This window comes from Ictidomys tridecemlineatus, chromosome 2 (genome assembly GCF_052094955.1).
Source record: "Ictidomys tridecemlineatus isolate mIctTri1 chromosome 2, mIctTri1.hap1, whole genome shotgun sequence".
Classification (NCBI taxonomy): Eukaryota; Metazoa; Chordata; class Mammalia; order Rodentia; family Sciuridae; genus Ictidomys; species Ictidomys tridecemlineatus.
In genome coordinates, this window is record NC_135478.1 from 22,094,836 (window position 1) to 22,118,874 (window position 24,039).

General features: G+C 40.4%; 1 long non-coding RNA gene across 2 annotated transcripts; it reads right to left on the reverse strand.

Annotated features, from left to right (window-relative positions):
• Positions 1-554: 554 nt before the first annotated feature.
• Positions 555-23,101, reverse strand: LOC144369767 (uncharacterized). 2 transcript variants are annotated; one of them, XR_013429514.1, is made up of 4 exons: positions 23,011-23,101; positions 11,396-11,556; positions 2,332-2,613; positions 555-758 (listed from the first exon to the last, which is right to left on the reverse strand). It is a non-coding gene; the product is annotated as an uncharacterized LOC144369767 (long non-coding RNA). The 2 variants fall into 2 exon arrangements; XR_013429519.1 differs by lacking the exon at positions 11,396-11,556.
• Between the last annotated feature and the right edge of the window lie 938 nt (positions 23,102-24,039).

Sequence of the window (24,039 nt, forward strand, 5' to 3'; positions counted from 1 at the left end):
AAAGTTTCTTAGCCAATATAAAGAGCAGAGTCAAGACTTGGATCCTGTGTCTTAAAATCTTTGGGTTTGTCTTGCTATTTTTTTTCTAACCACTTGAAAATTTTAAGTCATTTTTTTTTTTTAGTTTTCTAATAAATGCTATAAATTCTCCTCAGATATCACTTAGCCTTCATCCTTAGGTTTGTATAGTTTCTCCATCACATAGATACAAGAAGATCTTCCCTGCCCAAGCAAACTTGTTCCCAGTTTCAAATTAAAGACTATTTAGAGGAAAAAGACCTTGAGAAACTTAAGGAACATTCCTTACCTCACTACCTCACAGTTTTTCCTACATTGACCATCCCCAAAATGCCTAAATGGATTTCTGGCCCTCGGTCTGTACATGAGGAGGCCTCCCATGGGAGTTCCTTTACCTTGTTCTAGACCCTGTGCATGGTCCCCATGCTCCAAGTTCAGTTAACAGAATGAGTGTGCCCGGAATTGTGGGTTTAAATCAGCAACAGTCAGCTGGCAGCAAATAGTCCTGCAGACATAATGGCAATAAGAAACATTAGTCTGTTTTAACCATACATTTTATTAGGGATTTCTCTTCCTTTCGTTTGTTTGATTGGTTTGATGCTTTAGTCAGCTTTTTCACTGCTATAACCAAAAGACCTGACAAAAACAATTTTAGAGGAGGAAAAGTTTATTTGGGGGCTCATGGTTTCAGAGGTCTCCGTCCATAGACAGCTGGCTCCAGGCAAGGCAGAACATCATGGCTGAAAAGAATGGTGGAAAGAAGCAACTTAAGACATCACACCAGGAAGCAGAGAGGAAGAGCTCCCCAATGACCCTACTTTCCCAGCCACACCCTATCTGCCTATAGTTACCACCCAGTTAATCCCTATCAGGGGATGAACACACTGATTAGGTTAAGACTCTCATAACCCAATCATTTTACCACTAAATTTTCTTGCATTGTCTCACAGATGAGATTTTGGGGGACATCTAATATCTAAACTATAACATTTGGTTTGCTTGCTTTTTTGTTTCATTTTGTTTCAGAAGTGGGAATGGAGGTTTTCTGTTTAGCTCAAATCTCTGCCAGCGAGTAGGGAAGGAAGGCATCTATTGGCAGGCACTGGGGTACCACCAGCCCCAGCTCTGCACAGAGCCATCCTGCCGAGTCCTGTAGAGCCTCCAGAGAGGGGCTCCATGTGTAATATGGTCCTTCCCTGGTATGTCACTCCAAACACACAATCAGCCTTCTTCTCCTGCGGCCACTGCCCACTTTCAAGAGGCCTTTGCCACTGCTCTCACTAAAGACATTCTTTGGTTCATCTCATCCAGATTCAGTGAGAGCAGTGCAGGAAAACATTCTGGTGTCTGGTGAAACTTGTTTAGCTGGGAACTTGGCTGTAAGAGTTGCTATGGCAACCCAAGCAGATGCTCTAAGGGGAAGCTGTGCTTCCCACTGGAGTGTAGACATGTGTTTGTGTGTGCAGTGGAAGGAAATGACATTACTATCAGGAAGGGGCTAACCACTCCACATAAGGCCCTGGAATTGTCCCATAAGCCACATCCTTCATTTCCACTCAAGTATAGCCCAGGCTCCATTGCAATTGCAATTTCAAGACTGCACGAAGCCAATCCTTTCCAAATTGTCTGGATTAACTCTGTGCTTGTGGAAATCTCCTCAGAGAGCGTTTCCACCAGGGTTTATTGGGGGATAGTTTCCACACAAAGCCTCTAGTCAATGGATGTGCAGGTATCCCAAGATGGAGGGCCGCCACGACTTTTTACTTGGAAATGTTGTTAATGGTGACAGGTGTGATGCAACTGATTCTAAGAATGAGATATACCTTTGGATGTTAATTCATTTAATCTTTTTGACATTAAGTTTTGAATTTCCATAAGATATATCACTAAACAGGATTTACAGATTTGGAATCTCATGTAATGCACCAGTTTATTTATTTATATTTTTTTGCATCTATGATGCTTTTTATGCAAGTAAAGAGTTTTCTACATTTTATGTAGCTTCACTTAAACTTCTTTTTTCTTTATTGTGGTGCTGGGGCTCAAAACCAGGACTTTGCATATGTTAGGCAAGAGCTCTCCCACAGAGCTCCACCCACAGCCATAATAAAACATTTCAAATTCTCAAGTGTTAAAAGTAGAAATTACGTGTAACCGGAAGATAGAATGCTAGATATTAGAGATTTCAAAAATTAGAGACAAACTGAGACTCTGCATTAAAACCTCTTCTCTCAGATCATTGTAATAAGAGACTTACTAGGTGTTCATTACATACAAGGCTGTTTTGTAAGCATTTCACATGTACTTACTTACCCTTCATAATAACTGTGTAAAATAGATATGATGATGATGATGATGGTGATGATGATGATGATGATTTCCATTTTTACAGAACAGGAAATGCAGACACAGAGAAATTGCCAAAGTTGTGGGTTAATAAATGGTGAAAATGGGTTCCATATCTGATGGTTTGGTTCTGCCACGGATCTGGTGACTCCATCAAGGATCTGCTCTGACCCCCGCACTTTTCCTTGTTGCTCCCCCGACTTGCTCTCTGACCTTGTCCTCCTCACCCTCCCATGGAGCTTATTTGCACTGAGACAAGAAAACAATTTATTTCATCATCACACACTCCTTTAGAAATTATTGTTTAGGGCATACATTTGGGCTTTGGGTATTCAAGGAATTTAGAACTTAAAAAGTCTCCTCTCTCTACTGCTTCTACCAAGAACTTCAAAAATCTGTTTCAGCTGGGCACAGTGGCACATGCTTGTAATCCCAGCAGCAAGCTGAGGCAGGAGGATCTCGAGTTCAAAGCCAGTCTCAGCAATATGGTGAGGCCCTAAGTAACTCAGCAAGACCCTGTCTCAAAATTTAAAAATTAAAAGGGCTGGGGATGTGGCTCAGTGGTTATTATTATTGTTGTTATTGTTATTATTATTATTATTATTGACAGGCAGTTGACTAAAGAGCAACTCTGAGTGCAGAGTGGCTGGAGACTTTGATACAAACAGAGTTCTTATGTCTGTTGGCTATGGAAAGGGGAGTGGAGAGGGTGGGACCAGAAAGGAGAAGAAAACACCTCCTGTCTCTGACATTGTGGCCTTCCCATAGTGCAGTGATCTACAAATTTCTGCTTGTATGTGCATCTCAAAAAAGAATTTTAAAAAACAATGTACCACTTGGCTATGGCTCTCAGCAGATTGCAAGTTCAAGACCAGCCTTAGTAACTTAGCAAGGCCCTAAGCAACTTAGTGAGACTCTGTCTCAAAATAAAAAAATAAAAAGGGGGCTGGGGGGGCTGGGGATGTGGCTCAAGCGGTAGCGCGCTCGCCTGGCATGCGTGCAGCCCGGGTTTGATCCTCAGCACCACATACCAACAAAGATGTTGTGTCCCCCGAGAACTAAGAAAAAATAAATAAATATTAAAATTCTCTCTCTCTCTGTCCCTCTCTCTCTCACTCTCTCTTTAAAAAAAAAAAAAAAGGGCTGGGTTGTGGCTCAGTGGTAGAGTGCTTGCCTCACATGTGTGAGGCACTGGGTTCGATTCTCAGCACCACATACAAATAAGTGAATAAAATAAAGGTCCATCAACAACTAAAAAGTAAAATAAAATTAAAAAAAAAACAACAATGTACCCCCATTGCATATTTTTAATTCAGAGGTAAAAGATTTTATTGTCAGTTTAAGTGATTGCAAGGGAGATAATATTTATTTTACTGCAAATATTGGCATTTAAACATAAAACTATCAGTCTTTAATAAAATATTAAAGGAAATTTAGAGCTCATAATAATTTTATGCCCATCACCATCCAGTTTAAAATATATGAAGCTCTTCTTTAATATTGAGAAATTTGCACCTTTTCTTCTCCTTGAATTTGTATTTATTTCCCACAAATATTTAACATAATTTAATGTTTTAAAAATTTGAAAATATTTTATTGATCACCCTATCATACATTAAAACATATTAAGTATGTATTTTAATACATTAAAAATAGACTCTACTTTGTGAACTTGAGACTCTTCAGGTTTCAAAAAATGCTTTTCTTTAAATTATCACACTACTTATTAAAACTGCATAATCATGTTGCCAGTTTTGATCATTTTTTAAACATAAAAAGTTGAATATAATTGGAAATTTACTCCTAATAAGATGAAGTATGATCTAACTTTTCATGTGCTTTTAAAGAGAGAAAGATTATTCTACTAAAAACCTAAAGAATCCAGAAGCTAAAATAGTATACTTGTGAACTAGAAGTAGAAAACATTAAATATTTTTTTTGGCAAAATGAAATAAGCTTCTTCTGTCATTGGATTATTTCATGATATGATTTTATAAGATGGATTTTAAAGTAGCTTACTGAATAGCGTACACTGCATGCAAACCAAGTCATCGAAAATTTTTATCTGTGAGTTTTAGTTCATGCATCTTGAGAATTGTGAAAGTCCTGGCAAACCTTGAAGCTACATTTAAAGAAATCAGTGTCATTAACTTACATGCTTGGGTTGTACTTCGGTACTTTCCCCTCAAGCTGAAGAATTGACCCATAATTAGTACCGAGTATAGTTGAAAAATATTGCTCACATTTAAATACATTTGTAAAAGCAGTGCTTTTTTTTTTAATTTTTTCCTCCAGCATTTAATGCCTCTGGGGATAGATGATGTTGGTATCATTGGACTGTCCTCCAAGAAGGAAAATGCCTTGACTCTCACCATGGGGGCTCTATCATGTCTGTATTCAAAACATCCTAATGTGTGTCAAAGTATTGTTTGTTTTAGATCATCTTCCTCCTTAACATAAAGTACATAAGATACGGAAATATGAGAGCCCTGGAGTTGATGGAATCTTAAACAATGAAGTATTTTCCCATTCTTTTCTCTGTTCTCCCTTAGTTTTCTACACCTTATAGCAATGTACCATAGTTAGATAGGGAGTGAGTATACCTTCTTTTTTTTTTTTTAACAATAAAGTTGGGGCGGGGGCATACATTGCAAACTCAGACGTGTTCTTAGGCAAAACAAACCAAGAAAATAAGTGTAGAGAAATGAAAGCTCTGGAAATTGGAACAAGGAAACTAGGGATCTGGAAACATGCCATGATCTGCACTGCTTAGAAGTATTCCACAGGCCCTGGATTGACTGCCCTCCTTCACTAGGTGCTGTCTTATCTTTAGGAAAGGCTCTTGCATACCTTATCTCCTCTGATTCTGCCACGTTGGGTTGAGAGAGAGGACAAGAACTTTGACGCTTATTTTATAGACGTGAACACAGAATTTGGGCACATGGTTCCAGGACCATGAGACTTCAACCAAGGTTGAAATAATTTTGTTTAGAAAGAGAGAGAGAAGAGAGGGAAGGGAAGAAGGTGGGAAGATAAGGGAGGGAGGGAGGGAGGGAGGGAGGAAGGAAGGAAGGAAGGACCCTTCCTTATGTACCTCTTGTTAAGAATAAAAGTTTTCAGCATAAGAAAAAAAAGAAAAATTATGAAATTAAAAGATTCAGTACAAAACCATGTAATACTAAATTTAAATGGTAAACAACAGTATGAAATAATGATTTATGTATCTGTTGAAAAAAGGCCTGGTTTGGGGCTGGGGTTGTGGCTCAGTGGTAGAGCCTTTGCCTCACACCTGTGAGGCACTGAGTTTGATTCTCAGCAGCACATATAAATACATGAATAAAATAAGATCCATCAATAACAACAACAACAACAAAAATTGCCTGTTTCCTTCCTCTGCCCTTTGGAAAGGCCTGGAAGCAAGGATTAACCCAGTATTGGTGAGTATCCTGAATGGCCCCCTAAGAGCCAGTTTACAAGTACAGAGGCTGGAGGAACATGCTCAATAACATAATAAAAAATGCAACAAGCTAAGACAAGAATATGAAAATTATGCAGGCCAAATACCCTGTTGTCTTCGGCAAATAAATGGCAAAACAGGGAAAGGTGTTACAGATGAACAGCCAATCAAACAAACACCAGGTAGGGCTTGAATCCTGCTCCAAACAAAATACCCATAGACAGATGTTTTAGACACCATCTGGGAACTTTAAACACAGACTGGGTATGAAATAATATTAAAGGTAAATATTTTATTGGATGTTATAATGGCATTGGGGTTGTGAAAAATAACTTTAAATCTTTAAGATACATTCCTAAGTGTTATGATGTGACGATGTTTGGGATCTGCTTTGAAATCCTGCAGCAGTGTGTGTGGGAGTGGGTAAGGGGAGGATTGAATAAATAGCAATGAACTAAATGTCACCTGAAGGTGCTTGGAAGGAAGGAGGTGCTCCCCTAAAGATAACCTAACCAGTACTAACACTGGGGGTGCACAAACCCCAGGTCTCCTTCTGGGAAGGTACACCTTCCACCAGCTTCTGCAGGGTGGTAGCTGCCCCCTCTGTAGAAGACTGTTCTTGGCCACCTGAACTTGCCAGGAGGTTAGGCATGTTTCCTCCCCTGACACCATCCACCAACAATTTATTTTCACAGGAGTGCAACATGCAGATGCCCTTGCTTCAAAGTGGAAGCAACTCTCTGTCCAATCCACACTCCAGAGCTCCAAGCTGCAAGTGTGGATTGGACACAGAATTGAAGCCAACTCCAGCCATAAATGCATCCTTCCTAGCTCCCCACACTGATCCTTCATTCCCTTTCCCCCAAGAACTTTCCTCCAGTAGATCCCATCTCATGATCTGCTTTTCACAGACTGATCTGAAGAAGAGGGCAGGTATTTTTCTAAATGGGAAAGTAAAGAATGAAACCAAAGGTCAATCCGGCAATATTGGAAACTTTACAAAGAAATGACCTGGTTTGTGTGGGTGAAGCATTAGTTATATCTATAAACTAGAAGGACTTGGGGGGGGGGGGGAAATGCCATCAGCAGGGGACACCTTTTGCCTTAAAATCCCCCTTAGAGCTCCACCAGCCAAGCAGAAAAGGAGCTTTCACCAGCAACTCTTTAATTCCAGGTGAGGGGAAGATGAGAGAGGGGAGTCTAGCAGGTTAGCCAAGCAGCACCAGGGCAGGACCTCACCCTGGGTTCCAGGGACCTCTCCCTACAGTGCCCAGAAAGTCCCTATATTAACCTTGACCCTCACCTCTGGAGCTCACTTGATCCTGTTACCTAGTTATAATGGACATTTATAGTATTCCTCTTGTTTTAGGGAAATGTTTCCCCAAATTCTTTCTACTGGAGACCAAAAATATTACTCTACCCTAGACTTAGTGATTGGTTCAGAGACAGGCATAATACTAAGCCAAGGCAATCAGGAATAAAATTTTCAACTTAAAAAATCAAAGTATCGCCAGACACAGTGGCACATGCCTGTAATCCCAGCTCCTACTGAGATTGAGGCAGAAGGATTGCAAGTTGGAGGTCAACCTGCACAACCTGCACTCTTAACAATTTGATTTAAAATAAAAGGGCAATCTTCCACAGTTTCAATGTGTATATACAAACAAGAGAAAATTTATTATCTCGTTCTCCTTTAGTTACAAGAATGGTGACATAAAGTGTACATCTTCTGTTCCCGGATTTTTTTCTCTTACCTTGTATCTTGGTGGAGAGCATTCCATGTCAGTAAGTGAAGTGCTTTCTCACCAGTTGTCTTTTTTTTTCCCCTTTAATAGTACAGCTGCAGAAGATTCTTTTGTCTTTGCTATTTCAAACAACACTGCAATGTCTAGCCTTGTATATATATTATTTCTCATGTCTGAGAATATTCGTATGATAAATTTTTAGAGGTGAGATTGCTTGTTGTGAAACCTGCAAGCTAATTTCCCTCTCTGCTTGCAAAGCAATAAGGATGGGACCCCACTCCATCCGTAGCTATACCTCAGCCATGTGGAAAAGACCAGCTTCGAAGAAGGCCAATTGTAAGCAGGGAAAAGGAGAACTGAGAGACAGAAAGAAAGTGGAGGATCCTTTCTCCTGACACCTTGGCCTCCTCACACTGAACCACACTAGCCAGAGACCCCACTTTGAGTTTAAGCTGGTTCAAGCTGAGATTCTGTTGTCTCACATCCAGACTGAGGGCAAACAGATAACCTCATCCAGCTACAATGAATTGGTCGCCAGACAAACCTGCCAGCTACCTGGCCAAGAACCAGAACACTTATAAGAAGCTGCTGTAGTTACAGTACAGCCATGTTAGGCAACTGGTGGTTTCTAATAAAGTTAAACATAACCCTACCCTATAGACCAGCAATTCCACTTCTAAGTGTGTAACCTAAAGAAATAACTGCCTCAATCATAATAGAGAAACACAAGAAATTACTTAAATGCCAATAGAAGAATGAAAAAAAATGGATTGAAGTTTTCTTCTAATGGAATACCCCTCAGAAATTAAAAAAAAAAAATCTACCACTAATACATGCATCAATGTGGAGAATCTCACAAACATAATGTTGAGCAGAAGTCAAACATAAAAAAAAATGCATCCCATATGATCCCATTTTTATGAGGTCCCAGAAAAGGAGTAACTAATCCACAGTGATGAGTTTACAATAGGTACGGCCCCTGCAGGAGGCACCATCTAGAAGGAGGCCTGTGGGTGTTTTCTGGGGTAAGAGAAATGTTAGTTAACTTAATTGGAGTGATGATTACATCGGGAGGTTCCAGATTGTCCAAATCCATCAGTGTGCACATTTTTCATTTTGTTTCATTTTTTAAAAAAAATAAAAGAATGTTAGAAGCAGAATGTTTGGGGGGTCATTTCCACCAGTGGCAGATAATACTGCATCAAGATAACCTCCATTGGTAGGAGAAGTGGTCTCCGCCCTTAGCAATTTGTGCACATGTTGCTGTGGATACTCGCTCGCTAATCCATGGCTTTCTGTGACCCTCCCCTAGAAGCAGCCTCTCTCCCACAGCTTTGCAGCTCAGATGTCTGCTCACTCCTCCCAGACAGCTGAGGTCCTGGAAGCGGGCTGGTGTACAATCGGCCATGGCTCTGGCCAGACAAACCCACATCCCCATCATGCCTGCACCCTGAGTCCATATGAATAGAAAGATAATGGGTCCCTAGCCAGGTGATTTTGGAGATTCCAGACATCAAGATACAAAGTCTGACATCATCCATGCTGTGCTTGTGGCAGCTGTTTTATTATTAAGAGGAGCTGTATTGAATGAGTTCTGAGGCCTTGGTTTGCAAAAGTGAGGGAGGAGCTGAGGAGAATGGAGAAAAATGGTGAGGTCACTAGCTGAGTCCTTGAATATTATACCCCAGGGTTAAGTGAAAGCTCTGCTGAATTCACTGTGATGGGCTCCCAGTCCCTTCCAGCAATTAGAGGGTAAATTGGGATGGGAGATTTGTCCTTGAAGCCTCATTTACACCTCTCAGCAAATGCCTTTAATCCTATCCTGATCTTCTAGGGAAGCTGTTGGAAGAATGTGGGGAGGGTTTGGGGAGAAGGGAAGACTGGGTGGGATGGGCATTTGGACCAGCATGACAGTTTTAAGGGGCTGTTAAAGCAAAGGGAAAAGAAAAGCAGCAGAAGAAGATCTTTTAGAGACATGAGAAGGCAGCTGAGATGCAGAATCTCCCATGCTGCTAGGCTAAGGCCTCATCACTGCCACACATGGTATAGTAGCCATAGCCCCATGACCACTGGGTGCTTGAAGCATGACTAGTGCCGCAGAAGAACTCTACTTTTAATATCATTTTCTTGTAATTGAAGTGTAAAACTGATAACCTGAAACAGTCTAAAAAAAATTTAAAAATTCCATTGAACAACACAACATTATTTGACATTATTATCTCATATGTTAAAATTAATTATTAAAATTTATTTCACCTGCTTGTTTTGAATGTGGCTGCTAGAAATTTTTAAAAATATAACAGACTTGAATCATATTACTATTGAACAGTGCTGTCCTAAGACATCAATACCTGTGCTCAATTCAGTCTTGCCTCTTCTGGCAGAGGGCTTTGGGCTGTGCAATTTGGTGTTTATTCTTCTGAAAATTTTAACACTAATCTGTTTGCATGGGCTCAGCTGTTACAGTTCAGTGGTCCAACAGTCATCCTATTAGAAGTGTAAGGAAATAAATAGATAAAGAAGCACACAGAGGAAGCAGGAGTTAGAGTGGGGTTGTCCTTTGTATGACTTCCCCCAAGTGCACCACCAACTCATGCTGACCTTTACCAAGAGTGGTGATGGGTCTAATCTATATTTCTGAATACCACTCAGGTGGCCGCTGGGAGAATACACTGATGGAAAGGGTGTGAATGCGGTGGCCCATGGATAGGCTTCTGCAGCAATACAGCCAGAAGTTATTATCACACTGGTGTCCTTCCTTGGCTGGAACCCCCCCCCACAAAGCCAGAGAGCATGGGATCCTCCATTGAGGCCACACAAACTGATCTCACAGACACAGACCATGGAGGAGAAGTTTAGAAAATGAATCTAAAGAGACAAACAGAAAATATCGCACCCATAAAGTATACAGAAAAAAAAAGCGAATGATTATCAGTCTGCTAACTTCATTGGATCACCTGGTAAACTCTAGATGCTACAGTTTGATAGTGATATTGGCAAATTATGACGATACTAAGTTATTTAAGAATGATATGGGTAAGACAAGATAATACAAGTGGAAGAAATGATTTACAGTAGAGGGGGTAGAGAGAGAAAAGGGGAGGGGAGGGGAGGGGAGGGGAGGGGAGGGGAGGGGAGGAGGGATAGTAGAGAATAGGATAGACAGCAGAATACATCAGTCACTAGAATGGCAATATGTAAATCAATGGAAGGGTAACTGATGTGATACAGCAATCTGTATACGGGGTAAAGTTGGGAGTTCATAACCCGCTTGAATCAAACTGTGAAATATGATGTATTAAGAACTATGTAATGTTTTGAACGACCAACAATAAAAAAAAAGAATGATATTATAAGAAGAATAATAGTTGATTTGGAGACAACAAGATTTAGGAGAGATAACCAATTAGTTATTATGTGATTTAACTTGATCAGGTTTGACTTGTTTTGACAGGTTGATTTGGTCTGAGCTGCTCTGCAAATTCATGTCAAATCTCCTTACTTTTTTGGATTAATTGCTTGAATAGACACAAACCTTAGTAACAGTTAGTTCAGTGTATGGCTCTTGAGACTCCCCATCCCCCCTAACTGGATTGTCCAGGTATCCAGAGGCCACTCAGTTACAGAGGAGTCAGCCTTGCCTGATGCTGCATGGAGGAAACCGGATTCTGCAGTCCCCTGTCAACACAATTTCTCACTGTGTCAGACTGTGGCTGTCACAGCTTAGACCCACATGATCCCTTGAAGCTCATCCACAAGAATGATCTGAATGCAATCACAGTGGGTTACATGCTCCAGTGCCAACATAATAGCCATTTAGTCCACACACCTTCAGACTCTTCCCAGGGTAGAAAAAGTCACCATGCTGACCCCAGGAGTGCTGGGCAGATCTTGTTCCTACTTGTGCCACATTTAGACTCAGAAGCACCATCTTAGGTTCTTCTTCTTTCTGCCCACTTGTCCATCACCCGATGAGCAAAGTCACCTTATCTTTTTTTTTTTTTTTTTTTTTTAGAGAGAGAGAGAGAGAGAGAGAGAGAGAGAGAGAGAGAATTTTTTTAATATTTATTTTTCAGTTTTCGGCGGACACAACATCTTTGTATGTGGTGCTGAGGATCGAACCCGGGCCGCACACATGCCAGTCGAGCGCGCTACTCCTTGAGCCACATCCCCAGCCCTCACCTTATCTTTAAACCTTTAAAATCCAACACATCTTGAAAAAAAATGTTTCTCTGTTGACATCTGAGGCTATGCTTCCTGCACCCAGCAGCTGAGAACTGCCTTCAGACGCATGATGATGGCTTTCTAATTCACCTCCAGTGACACTATAGAAGACAAGAGCAAAGTGCAGTCCCTAGCAAGACTTGTGATGGTACTAAGTTATTTAAGAATGATTTTATAAGAATAATAGTAGTTGGTTTGGAGACAACAAGACAGTGATCATCTCTCTCATTGTTCCTCAACACACATTGACAGAATGATGTCATAGAGGTCCTCTTTTGGGGGGACTGCAGAAAAAGAAGGTTCAGGAATTAAAAGTTAGAGGGCAACAGATTTCAGTTCAATATCAAGAAGGAATGCATAATGATTAAGTTATTCCAAGAAAACTAGGTGTTACTGTGCTCAGGAACTTGGTGTCTTTTACTGTACTAAAATGGAGAGATGAATTACTAAACAAATAGTGTTGGGGAAAAATGTTTTTTTTTTTTTGAGGGACAAAATTTAAAAGTTAAATCTAATCCAGGCTTCATAATAAAAACAATTCAGATGTGTGAAATATGTGTTACATATTTTAAAAGAATATTAAAATGTTGATTAAAATTGTAATAGTTGTTTTAGAATGAAGGCATTTCTATGACTAAGTGCAATAAAAGATTATAGATCTAACTACATAAAATTTAAAATATCTCTTTATCAAGCCAAACAACAATAAAGTGATATTATAAATCAGGAGAAAATATGAAAGTAAGTGTGGAAAAAAAAACCAAGGTCATAATTTAATCCATGCAAAATTCTCATAAATTAATCTCAAAAACATGACCACATCCACAAGATAAAAGCAAGCAAATAAATGTGAAGTTAAATTACAGAAGAATGAATATAAATGACCATTATAAGCATATGAAAAAGGATATTCAACTCCCCTATATTAAAAATATAGAAAACAAAACAATATCATTTTTTATTTATGTAGTTGAAGGGTTTTTAAATGAGGAAGTAGGGCAAGGGTCATGCAGAGCAGTTCTCTTCTTTAAGGAAAAAAAGGGTTTAGTTTTTCTGTAGTAAACTTCTTATTCCTAGGAGACACTGAGAATCTGGCTACCCACCATCAGAGAGATGGCAGAGAGGACTGGAGGTTGCAGGAAAAACTCACAAGCCTTCAGTGGCTTCAGCCGAGTTTCCCTGGGATGGATTTCCCTACAGTTGACACGACAGCAGAGACTTACCCAGACAAACAGGCTCCCCTGGTCCTTGCTTTCTCCCCTTTCTTATTTTGTCTTCAAAACACTAGCGTACAGCTGGATGCATTGAAGATCTAATTAAGAACACGGCCCGGTTGTCCAATGATGACATATTATTACATCATGATGTTGTATGATAAGATGTTACAAAAAAAAAAAAAAAGCAAAGGTCTATGTAGGTTCTCTTTGTCCATTTCTTTTGTGAGTGACAAGTGAATGCATATACCTAGCAAGAAGGTGCACAAAAATAAGCCCTAGTAAGAGGTACAAGGCTCCAAACATAAAGAAATCATAAGGAGTAGGAAATGCTAATTTCCTGATTTGATCACCGTGCACTCCTTGCATGAAATATCATACCAAACCTAATTAATAGGTACAATTAAACATATTAATAAAAAATAAAATAGTTGTTTTTTAGAGAGACATGAAGATACTTCAGGGGGCAATGACTATATTAATATCCTGGCTGTGGTTTCTTCATGGGTATAACTATAGGGCACAATTAGTAAAATTCTGTGCTTAAACAAAAGAAGAAATGGGCCCAGTCAACCTAGCACGGAGTAGGGCAGCTTACTGCCTTCTTCCAGGGAAGCAGTCTCTGTATGTAGCAGCTATTGCAACAAACCCAAAATCAGTAGCCAGCAGGTTCCACCAAAGTGTTGATCTTTAATTAATATTTTCTTTAAAGTGAAGAGTCTCTCTCCATCTCTCCCTTTCTCTGTTTCATCCTTCTCTTTCTCTCCCCCTACTTCTTTCCTTCCCTCTTCCTCCCCTCTCATTCATACCCCTTTTGTCAATATGCGCTGACCCCTTACATACTCAAATAGGCTTATCAAGGTGGGAACATTCTAGTAGGTGAAAGGGTGAAACCCTCCCGCTGATCCCCTCCAAGCCATGCTGAGCAGTGGTGGTTGGCATGATTGACTGTTGGGCTCATCCCCAACCATGTTAACCTTCCCTCCTCCACCTCAAGGTCAACTTCACCTTTTGACTTCATCAAAATATATAATCATTTTTAACGTTCAAGAAATAGCTGTCATCTTTGTTATGACGCAAGTGCCAGTTCCTTTAGTCTCCACCAAGAGGCAAGTCACTCTTTTCTTTGAGCTCCACAACAAATTCAAACCCTTAAGAGTGCTGCAGACCACTGCTGGGTAGGCGGATGCTATGCTATCACTTATTTGGGGGACAGGGTCTGTGTGACACCTTGACTAGGGATCTTGACCAGCATTCTTTCTCTCTCCTACAGAGTCCAGGCTTATTTGCGTTTAAAATGTGTCAACCAGCTGAGCGCGGTGGTGCATGCTGGTAATCCCAGCTATTCTAGAAGCTGAGACAAGGAAGATTGAAAGTTCAAGGCCAGACTGGGCAACTTGGCGAGATCCTGTCTCAAAATAAAATTTTTAAAAGAGGCTGAGGATGTAGCTCAGTGGTAGAGCAGGAGGCTCTGGATTCACTCCCCAACACTAGGGAAAAAAAAACGTGTCAATTAACAAACCCCAGGAAACCCACAAGACATAGTCTGGCTAGTGTACCCAACTTACTGCTGCAATCAAGACGTGATTAAGAACTTTAGAAACTTTAAAACACCAAAACAAATAGGATGTGACCCCAGTATATATCTCAAATAAGGATATCAAACATTAAAAAATTTAAAAAATTAATGAAGCAATGTTTTTTTTCCCATGTAACTACTTTGGTTTTTAAAAAACAACAAAAAAGATTTCTTGTTTTTGAACCAATCTATTAAGTAATTTCTATTAAATTATCCATATATTCTTGGATTAGACTCTACAAGTTTTGGTATATTTTTCTATTAACATGCCCTTTGGTTTATGTGGGATTCTTTCTTTTTTTTTTTTTGCATCATAAAAACTAAATTGAATTGTGATTTTATTCTTTGTGTAGTCCTGTGGGTATTGGTATCAATATTATGGTTATTTCATCAAAATGATTTGGAAGTTTTTCTCTATATATGCTTTGAAACAGTGTAAATGTCATTGAATTTTTTCTTCTTAAAGATTTGGGTTAATTCCTCTTGAAACTATCTGGGCCTGCTGCTTTTTAGAGGGCAGACCTATGACAAGTTTCTTCATTTATTTTAATAATACTTGGTTTATTAAGATTTCTATCTTTGCTCAAGTTAATTTTGGTAAAGTATATTTCCTAGAACATTATTATCCATTTCATCTAAATGTTCAGATATGTTTACATAGAGTTGAGCAAAGTAATCCCTTGTGATCTTTTAAATTTCTTTTATAACTGTTTTATTTTCCCTTTCACATTTTTTTATCTTATATATTTGTGCATTCTTCCATATTTTTATAGATTAGATAGCTAATGCTTTATCTCTCTCAGTGATTTTGTGAAAGAATATGAATATATAACTTATATTATTACTTCCTCTTTGTTGATCGATTATTTCTCTTCAAATATTATTCCTTCTTTCCTCCTACTTTCCTCAGGTTTATTGTGATATGGTTTTTTTTTTCTTACTTACTGAATTAGAGGATTCATTCATTCATTTTAATTCTTTCCTTTTTCAATCAATACACATGCAAGGAAAGGGTTTTTTTTCCCTGCACCAATTTGAACTACACTCCATGTATTAAAGAAAATGTATAATATTTTCTTTTGCGTTATTCTTTACACTTAATAGGCATCATGGTTTTAGAATGCCATCTTCAAATTTCCTTTTTTTGTAAAAACAAAAATATGTTATATGTTTTGATTCTATTATTTCCAACAGGGGGCTTGCTTTTTGTGAAAGAGGTTTTGTCCTTGAAATGACCTGGGCCAGAGGCCAAGAAACAAGGGGTCCAGAACTATCACACCCTTTCCATCTCATTCTCCAAGTGATGGCAAATGGAATTGAAAAGCAGACGCCTGGCGGGCAGCAGTGTGAGGATACACCCTCTCTGTCTCCAGGACATCTTAGAGAACAAGGGAGAACCTGTCCCTGGGAGTGAACTGGTTGTGTTAAGATGTGTCTCTATTTAAAACCATTTTGGATTTGGGGGCTTACTTCTAACACGTTTCTCCTTCTATTATCTCTCTGTTTTCAGTAAGATCTTAAAACTGCAGCCAATGTCACTTAGTCTAAGGAAATTAATTCATCTAGTCACGGACTCGATAAATATTTATTGTGTATGTATTACACCCCAATCCTGTGTTGAGTTCCAGGGATCCAGCAATGAACAATAGAGACATAGCCTCTCTCTCCCGAGGCTAATAATCTATAGGGGTTACTCCAGCAGGCTCTGGATTTTCCTAAAGGATTCTCTAAATGAGAGTGTATAGCAAGAATATTCTTCTAATTTGGACTGTGAGAGTATTTGGGGGCGGGGATGGACTATCACCGATCATAAGGAGCATGAGGCTCTGTCACACCACCAGAGAAGCCACCCTTGGCACAAACCCTGATCATTACAGTGTTGTGGTTTTGTTGCAGAGATACAGATGCCTGGAAGTGGACAGAGGCATTTTACCCCATCTGTGACCACTGTGGTCCCCGAAGGCTCCAAGAAGAAAGTCCTTTAAAATGAGACTTGAAGGATTAATCCGAGTGAGTTGTCCAACGAGATGAGAAAAGACAATCCCAATAGAGGAAATTCCACATGAGAAGACCCAGAAGCAAGAGAGGGACACACCATGAGTTTGAAGAAATGACAAATTTCCAGGGGATGCTAAGGCCACCAGGAAGTGGCCTGAAGAGAGGAGAACAAAGAGGGTGGGGAGCTGATGGTCATGGAGGTGGGGGAAAGGGGGGAATAAAGAAGGGAGGAATTCCTAAGAATTTGACCCCCGGGGAGAAGGAAGGAGAAGGCCCTTAAATACTTTATATTCACAAAAAAATAAATAAATAAATAAACAAGAAGACTGAGAGAAAAAGCAAAATACCCCAACTGCGAGGCCTCCTGCTTATGGAGTAATCCCACCTGATGGTGATCCACATCATGCAATGTAAGACCCCAGTACACCTGTCTGACTGAGCCGGAAGATCCTCTTGCATTCCCAGAAGAGCTGAAGGCAAAGGTAAGACACTTGAGGTTCAGGATTTGGAGTTGTTTTTTGTTTTTCCTCCTCCTCATTTCTTCATCTATCTCAGTTAAAGTTCAAAGTGGTGTCTGAGAAATCAGCTCAGACACAAGTCACATTTTTGCTATGGAGGAGGATCTAGGGCTCACTGGTGAATTAAGGAGAAGTGGACTGTGATCACGGGGGGGTTCCTGGCCCAACTGGCAGTTTTCTGAAAAATGGATGGTAGTTGTCTTTGAACTGGTCTGGGTTGTGCATGTTGGCTGGGCTTTTTAAGAGTGTCATATAGAGGGATCATATTGCTAGGTGGTCACTATCTGGTAGGGAAAGAACCAAGGTCTGCACTCAGATTCTCCAGTACTTCAGTTCCTAACCATTAAATTTTGAAATCTCCAGACCTTGAAACTCCAGCTCTACAGATGCACAGGGTGGAGAGGTGAGTAGAGGCTGGGGAATAATGGTCACGTTTTGAGTTGGCAGTGTGGTTTACCAGAGGTATGAGGGTGGATGTGAGGAATAGCGGTAGAAAAGCTGGGTGGTGGTTAGGCAGCACACAGGGGGGAAATGCAACATACTTATGTATTTATTTATGCATGTTCAGAAAATCTGCATGAAATTTTTCTAGCTTTCCTTATTTGGGAGAAGGTTAAAGTTAAGTACTCACGTTAGAATAGAAATCAACTGAAAGAAAAATAGGAATGCTAACAATACAGATACGATGCAGGCACAGCAAGAACCATGAGGTTAGAGCACAAATGTTGAGTGCCTGGGAAACTCTGAGCAGTCAACAGGCTAAGTATGGAATGACAGCCCTGCCCCAGGTGCTGTCCCAGGCAATCAGTGGTGAGAAGAGACAGTGTCTCTGCCTTTAAGTAGCTTACATTTGGACAAGAAACCATATGCATTATATATGCAGAAAATAAGAGGATCCCAGGTTTGGGGAGTGTAACAAAGGGTAGAACAAAAGACAGATGGAAACTGGCTGGGAAGCACACCTCAGCACACACACAGGGGTTAGGTCTCCTGAGAAGGGATGTATCCTCTCAATTGATGAGAAGGCAGCAGGTGACCATGTGGAATAAGAGTACTCCAAGGAGGATAAAGAGCAAGTCCCAAAGTCCTTAGGAGGATGAGCTTGGCGTGACTATGCTTAGAGAGCACACAACACTCACAGGGGTGTGCAGAAGCGGCAGGTGAGGGAGATGACACCAAAGAGGGAGAAAGACAAGGCCACATGGTTTAGTAACACTGGGCTATTCATTATATTTAACTTTATATACTTAGATTTAAATAGCCACGTGTGGCTACTGACTACCCTGTTGGACAGCACAGGGCTAGAAGGCACACCAAGAGCCCTCAGAGAGCATCAGGAAATGTATCAGGTCACAGGAGTGGTATCCAGGTTGGGTTAGGTCAACAGACTCACTGCATCATTCCTCATGCTAGGCCCCAGCAAAGGGAGATCCAGAAAGGGACACAACTTTGGGGATGCACAAAGAAGAGCACCTTAAGAAAGGCTCTGAAGTGTCCTAATCACATGGGGACAAGCTGGAAAATGTTTCCAGCTCCTACTCAGGGAATGCCAGCCAACCCCACCCCAGCAGCGTTTCCCCAGTGCTCTGTCCCTAGACCATTGGAGGTGATGTGAGGAGCCCTCTATGGATCAGAGGCAAGTGTGGACAAGGTCACACGAACGCTTAGTGGTGACACTGAGAGAACCCCCAGCAGGGCTTGGAGCACATCCAGTGCTGCCCTCTCCTTGCTGTGAGCTTCCAGGCTGCCCTGCTGTTAGCCCAGCAGGACCACAGAAATGCCCAGCACTGAGAAGCCAGGAAAAGCATTCTGTCATTCCACTTTGCAAGGGGCTGGGGTCCCACAGAACTCCCCAAATCAGAATCAAGGAGAATGAGGTAGAGCAGAAAGAGGTCACAGGAAGGGAAACAAAGTGTCCCCATGGCCCATGATGTGCCATTGCTGATATTAGTGGAATTATTCTTTGAGATTCACCCAGGGATTTGATGCCATCAGCATTACTTCAACCTCAGTTATAGATGGAAACAGCAGATTCAGAACCCATGTGACCAGGGAACACCAGGGGTGAGTGACAGGGTGGGACTGGAACCTGCTGTGCCCTGGCATCCCCAGGTGGCTGGTGGAGTGAATACCACTTGGCTATTTCCCAAGGTCCTGGTGGGCTTTGTGAGTAGGCCAGGGGCCCCCTAGTTATCCCCCATAGGGGCCCTAATTCACAGAGGCCCTGCCCTGCCCCCTCCAGGCTGCTTGCTGCCCCTATTATCCTCTTCCCCCTGGATCCCTCTACCTGCCTCCCAAGCACACCTCCTGTTACAGCACAGGTCAGCCAGAGTCTCAGTCTCCATCAGTGAGTCCATGTGGATTCCGACTCAGGCCAGACACAGGCCCAACTAAGGACTTAAGACAGATTATCCCCAGTCACAAGCAGAGGTCCTGCCTGGCCCACTGAGGCAGGGCAGTGTGACCCCTCAGCCCCTCCTGATCTCAGTTCCCTCATGTGAATGAGAGGACAGTGATGGTCCTTGGTTAGGTTTGGGCTCAACCTGGCCCTACCATCCTGCTGTAGCCCTCATGCCAGTCACTCTCCTCACCCCCTGCCTAGCCTTAAGCTCTTCATCAGGTTCTGAGCAGCAAGTGGGAAGATGTCAATGGCACAGGCACAAGCAAAGCACATGCCCAGAGCCACGTGCAGGTGAGTGGCTGCTTAGTCCCCAGGATCTATTTTTGCTCCATTCACATGCTCTGTGACTTTTGGCAATGTGGTTCAGTGGTTCAAGAGTGTGACTCTGGAGCCAGATGCCAAGTGGGATCCCAGCTCTGTTCATTACTGGCAGCGGGAGGGCAGCAAGAAGACCCTCCTGCACACTCCCCAAGTTCCTTACCGTAAAATGGGTCAGTAACAGAGCCCTCTCAGGTGACACTGGGGATTCAGTGAGGCAATTCAGTGAGGCTTCAGACTCTGGCTAAAATAATGCCTGCCATCATAAGGTGCTGCAGTATGACACTTGAGTGGACAGATGGAGAGGTGAGGTAGTGACCAAGGAGGCATCCAAGGTACAGGAATGAGCTACTTCCTGACCTGGGTCCTAGTTGCACAGGACTATTCAGTTTGTGAGCCTTCCCTGAGCCAAGTGCTGAAGTCATGTGTGCTTCCTCTGTTTCACACCTCCAGGAAGCCAGCTTCCATTTTTAATGCTGCCTGGGAATTAGCAAAACTCCAGATTTTCAAGGCTGTGTAACTGATGAGTCCAATTTAGATATCCAAGGGGGTAAGGGGCTTCACAGCCTGTCTGGATGATAAATAGAAGAGAAAAATCACACTAAGGTATAGATGTGTCAGGATGATAGAACAGAGCTGGCAACAAGAAAATTCAAAGGAGAGGGATTTAGAATGTCAGAAATTTGGTAGAACCTGCTAAATGGTTGGAATGTGGCTTTGAGTCTCCTGACCTCAAAGCCCCCTGTGATAACCTCATTGTTCTGTGATGCAAGCTTGGGACATTCTACAAATATACTCAGCATCTCAGTGTCCATTGCATGAGGCAGGATTGAGCTTCAGACTTCAAATAACTGACAATCATCTCCTTGGTAAGACATGGGGCATCAGTTCCAACCCTAACTTTCTACAAGGGCTTGGATTCTACCCTCTGTCACCATTCATCCTACAAGGGAGCCAACTGCTACCATTATTCAGAATAAAAGAGGTATCAATCAGGTAAAGAAGCTATGATCCAGTCCCCTTCCCCTGAGATTACTGTCACTTCTTATTCATTTCCCCAGTTTTCTAAGCCAATTATGTTAGCTCCAAGAGAGATACCTGAGTCAATAAATATCAGTAAAAAAAAAAAAAAAAAAAGAATATCATCCCAAACCAAACATAGGGATTCAGTGGCCATGGACTAGATAATTACAAGAGGTCAGTGTTCATGCATCACTTGTCTGATACACAACTAGAGACTTCTATCCATTGAGTTTGCCCTCTCTGGAGAACGGTACTGTGCTCTGCAAGCCTCTGGTCCCATGATGAAAGCTCACCTGTCCTCAGGGAGCAGAGTCCTGTCTAATGGAGCTTCAAGCAGGTGCAGCTCTGAGACTGTATGCTGTCTTCATCTGAGGACTACCAATTAAAACACCAGTCAAGGAGACAGTACAGAAAACCATTCTTTTATGTGATGAAAAAGGAAATATCACAACAGATACTACAGAAATACAGAAGATAACTAGAAATTATTTTGAGAACAGTACTCCAATAAAATAGAAAATATCAAAGGCACTGAAAATTTTCTGGAGTCATAGGATTTGCCCAAATAGAATCAGGATGATGAAATGGAAGACACCATCAGAAGCCTACCAACCAAGAATAGCCTAGGACCAAAGGGATACACAGCAGAGTTACACAAGACCTCCAAAAAAGAGCTAATACCAATACTCTTCAATTGACTTCAGGAAACAGAAAAAGTGGGAGAACTTCCAAAATCAAAGAAGGAAAAATAGAAGACATTTATATCTACTTTAGAATAATATGAGAAATAATATTATCCACTTTAGAACAATATGAGTAATTGGAAAGACCACAGCTCTCTTTTAATTGAATACAGATTGAATATATCCATGCATTTTTAATGTTTGTAGCTTTCTCAGTAAAGGAATCAAATGGGTCCCAGAACCCCACTCTAGTCATAAACACAGAAGACTGGAGGGAAGCATTAAACGATTCAGCTTGGAGAACTTGGCCAAGAGGAGCAGAGGTGGCACAGAATTGGGTTTCTCTTTACAAAAGAAAAAACTTCAGGTGCTAATAAGCAATTATAGGAAGATTTCAGGACAAAGGTTAATTATTATAATAATATTGGTAGGTACCAGCAATTAATCTGAAATTTAAAAAGCCTTACCATTTACATTGACATCCTAAAAATGAAATACTTAGGTATAAATCTAATGAAATATATATATATATAGATATATAGATATATATATATAAGGAAAACCACAAAATTCTGTTGAAAACTATAAAGGAACTATTAATAAATAGAGAAATATTTCATTACTCATGAATAGGAAGACTCGTATTGTTAACATGTCAATTCTACCAACTTGATGGATAGAGTCAGTGGGATCCTAGTGAAAATACAAGCAAGATATTTTGTAGATACAAAAAAATTGATTCTAAAGTTTGTATGGAGAGTCAAAAAAAACACAAAAAACAAAAACAAGAAAGAAACCTAGAAAAGGCAAGTAGATCAGTGGAGCAAAATAAGAAGCCCATAAGTAGACCTACATAAACATAGTTAACTGGCCTTTGACAAAGGAATATAGGATATAAAAAGGGGAAAAGATAGTTTTGTCACCAAATAGTGATGGAACAACTGGATATTTACACACACACACACCCCACACACACCACACAAATAATAAATCTGCACAACATTTTATCCCATCATAAAAATTAACATTAAAGACCTAAATGTAAAATTAAAAACTAAAACTACTAGAGGACAACTTAGAAGAAACTCTAAGTGATTTTTGGTTTGGTAATGACTTTTTGGATACAGCACCAATGGCATAATCCATGAAAGAATTCATTGATCAGCCCCACTTCATTAAAAAAAAAATTAAAAAAAAAACAATACATTCTGCTCTGTGAAAGACTATCAAGAGTATGAAAAGAAAACACAGACACAGAGAAAATATTTTCAAAGGAACATACCTGATAAAGGACAATTATCCAAAATATACAAATAAGTCCTAAAATTTAATACTAAGAAAATGAATAATTCAATTAAAATGTGGATCAAAGACCTGACATCTCACCAAAAAGAGATACAAATGGCAAGTAAACCTATAAAAAGGTGTTTGACATCATATCATTGGAAATGACAAATGAAAATAACAGTGAAATACCACTACGCACCTATTAAAGTAGCCAAAATCCAAAACACTGCAATGCCAAATCCTACTGAGAAAGTGAAGCAACAGGAATTCCCATCAACTGCATGTGGGAATACACTCTGGAAAAACATTTGTCAATTTATTATGAAACCAGGTACACTCTTACCAATCCTGCAGTCCTGCTCTTCAGCATTTACCCAATGTTAAAAATTAACATCCACAAAAAAAAAAATAAACCTTCACAGAGATAATTACTGATGCTTTCTTCTTCATTTCTAAATATTGAAGCAATCAAGATGTCCTTTAGTAAATGAATGGATAAATAAACAGTGGTATATCCAGGCAATGGAATATCATTCTGTGCTTAAAAAAGTAATGAGCTGTCAAGCATGAAGAAGTATGGAGGAAATTTAAATATGTATCATTAAGTGAAAGAAGCCAACCTGAAAAAGCAGTTCTACACTGTTTGATTCCCACCATGACATTCTGGAAAAGGCAAAATCATGGAGACAGTGAAATGATTAATATTTTCAGGAATTGGAGAGAGAAAGGATGAAAAGACAGAGCACAGAGGATTTTTTAAGGAAGTAAACTATTCTGTCTAATACAATGGTAGATTCATACTGCTACACATTTGTTCAAACCCACAAAATACATAACACCAAGAATAAACCCTACTGTAGACTATGGACCTAGGATGATAATGATGTCAATGTAGGTTCATCAATGATAAGAATACCACTGTGGTATGAGGGAGGTGGTGAATAGGTATGTGGAAATCCTCTAAACTTTCCGTCCAGTCTGGCTGTGAATCTAAAAATGCTCTAAAAAAATATTAATTTTTAAAAACTTACTCAGTGAAGGATTTGGGGGCTGAGGGAAACTGAAAGTGACTTTTGTGTGTGTGTGTGTGTGTGTGTGTGTGTGTGTGTGTGTGTGTGTGTGTGTGTATGATGCTAGAGATTAAACCCAGGACCTTGTGCATTCGAGGCAAGCACTCTACCAACTGTGCTATATCCCCAGCCTGACTGGTGAATTATTTGGGAACTGA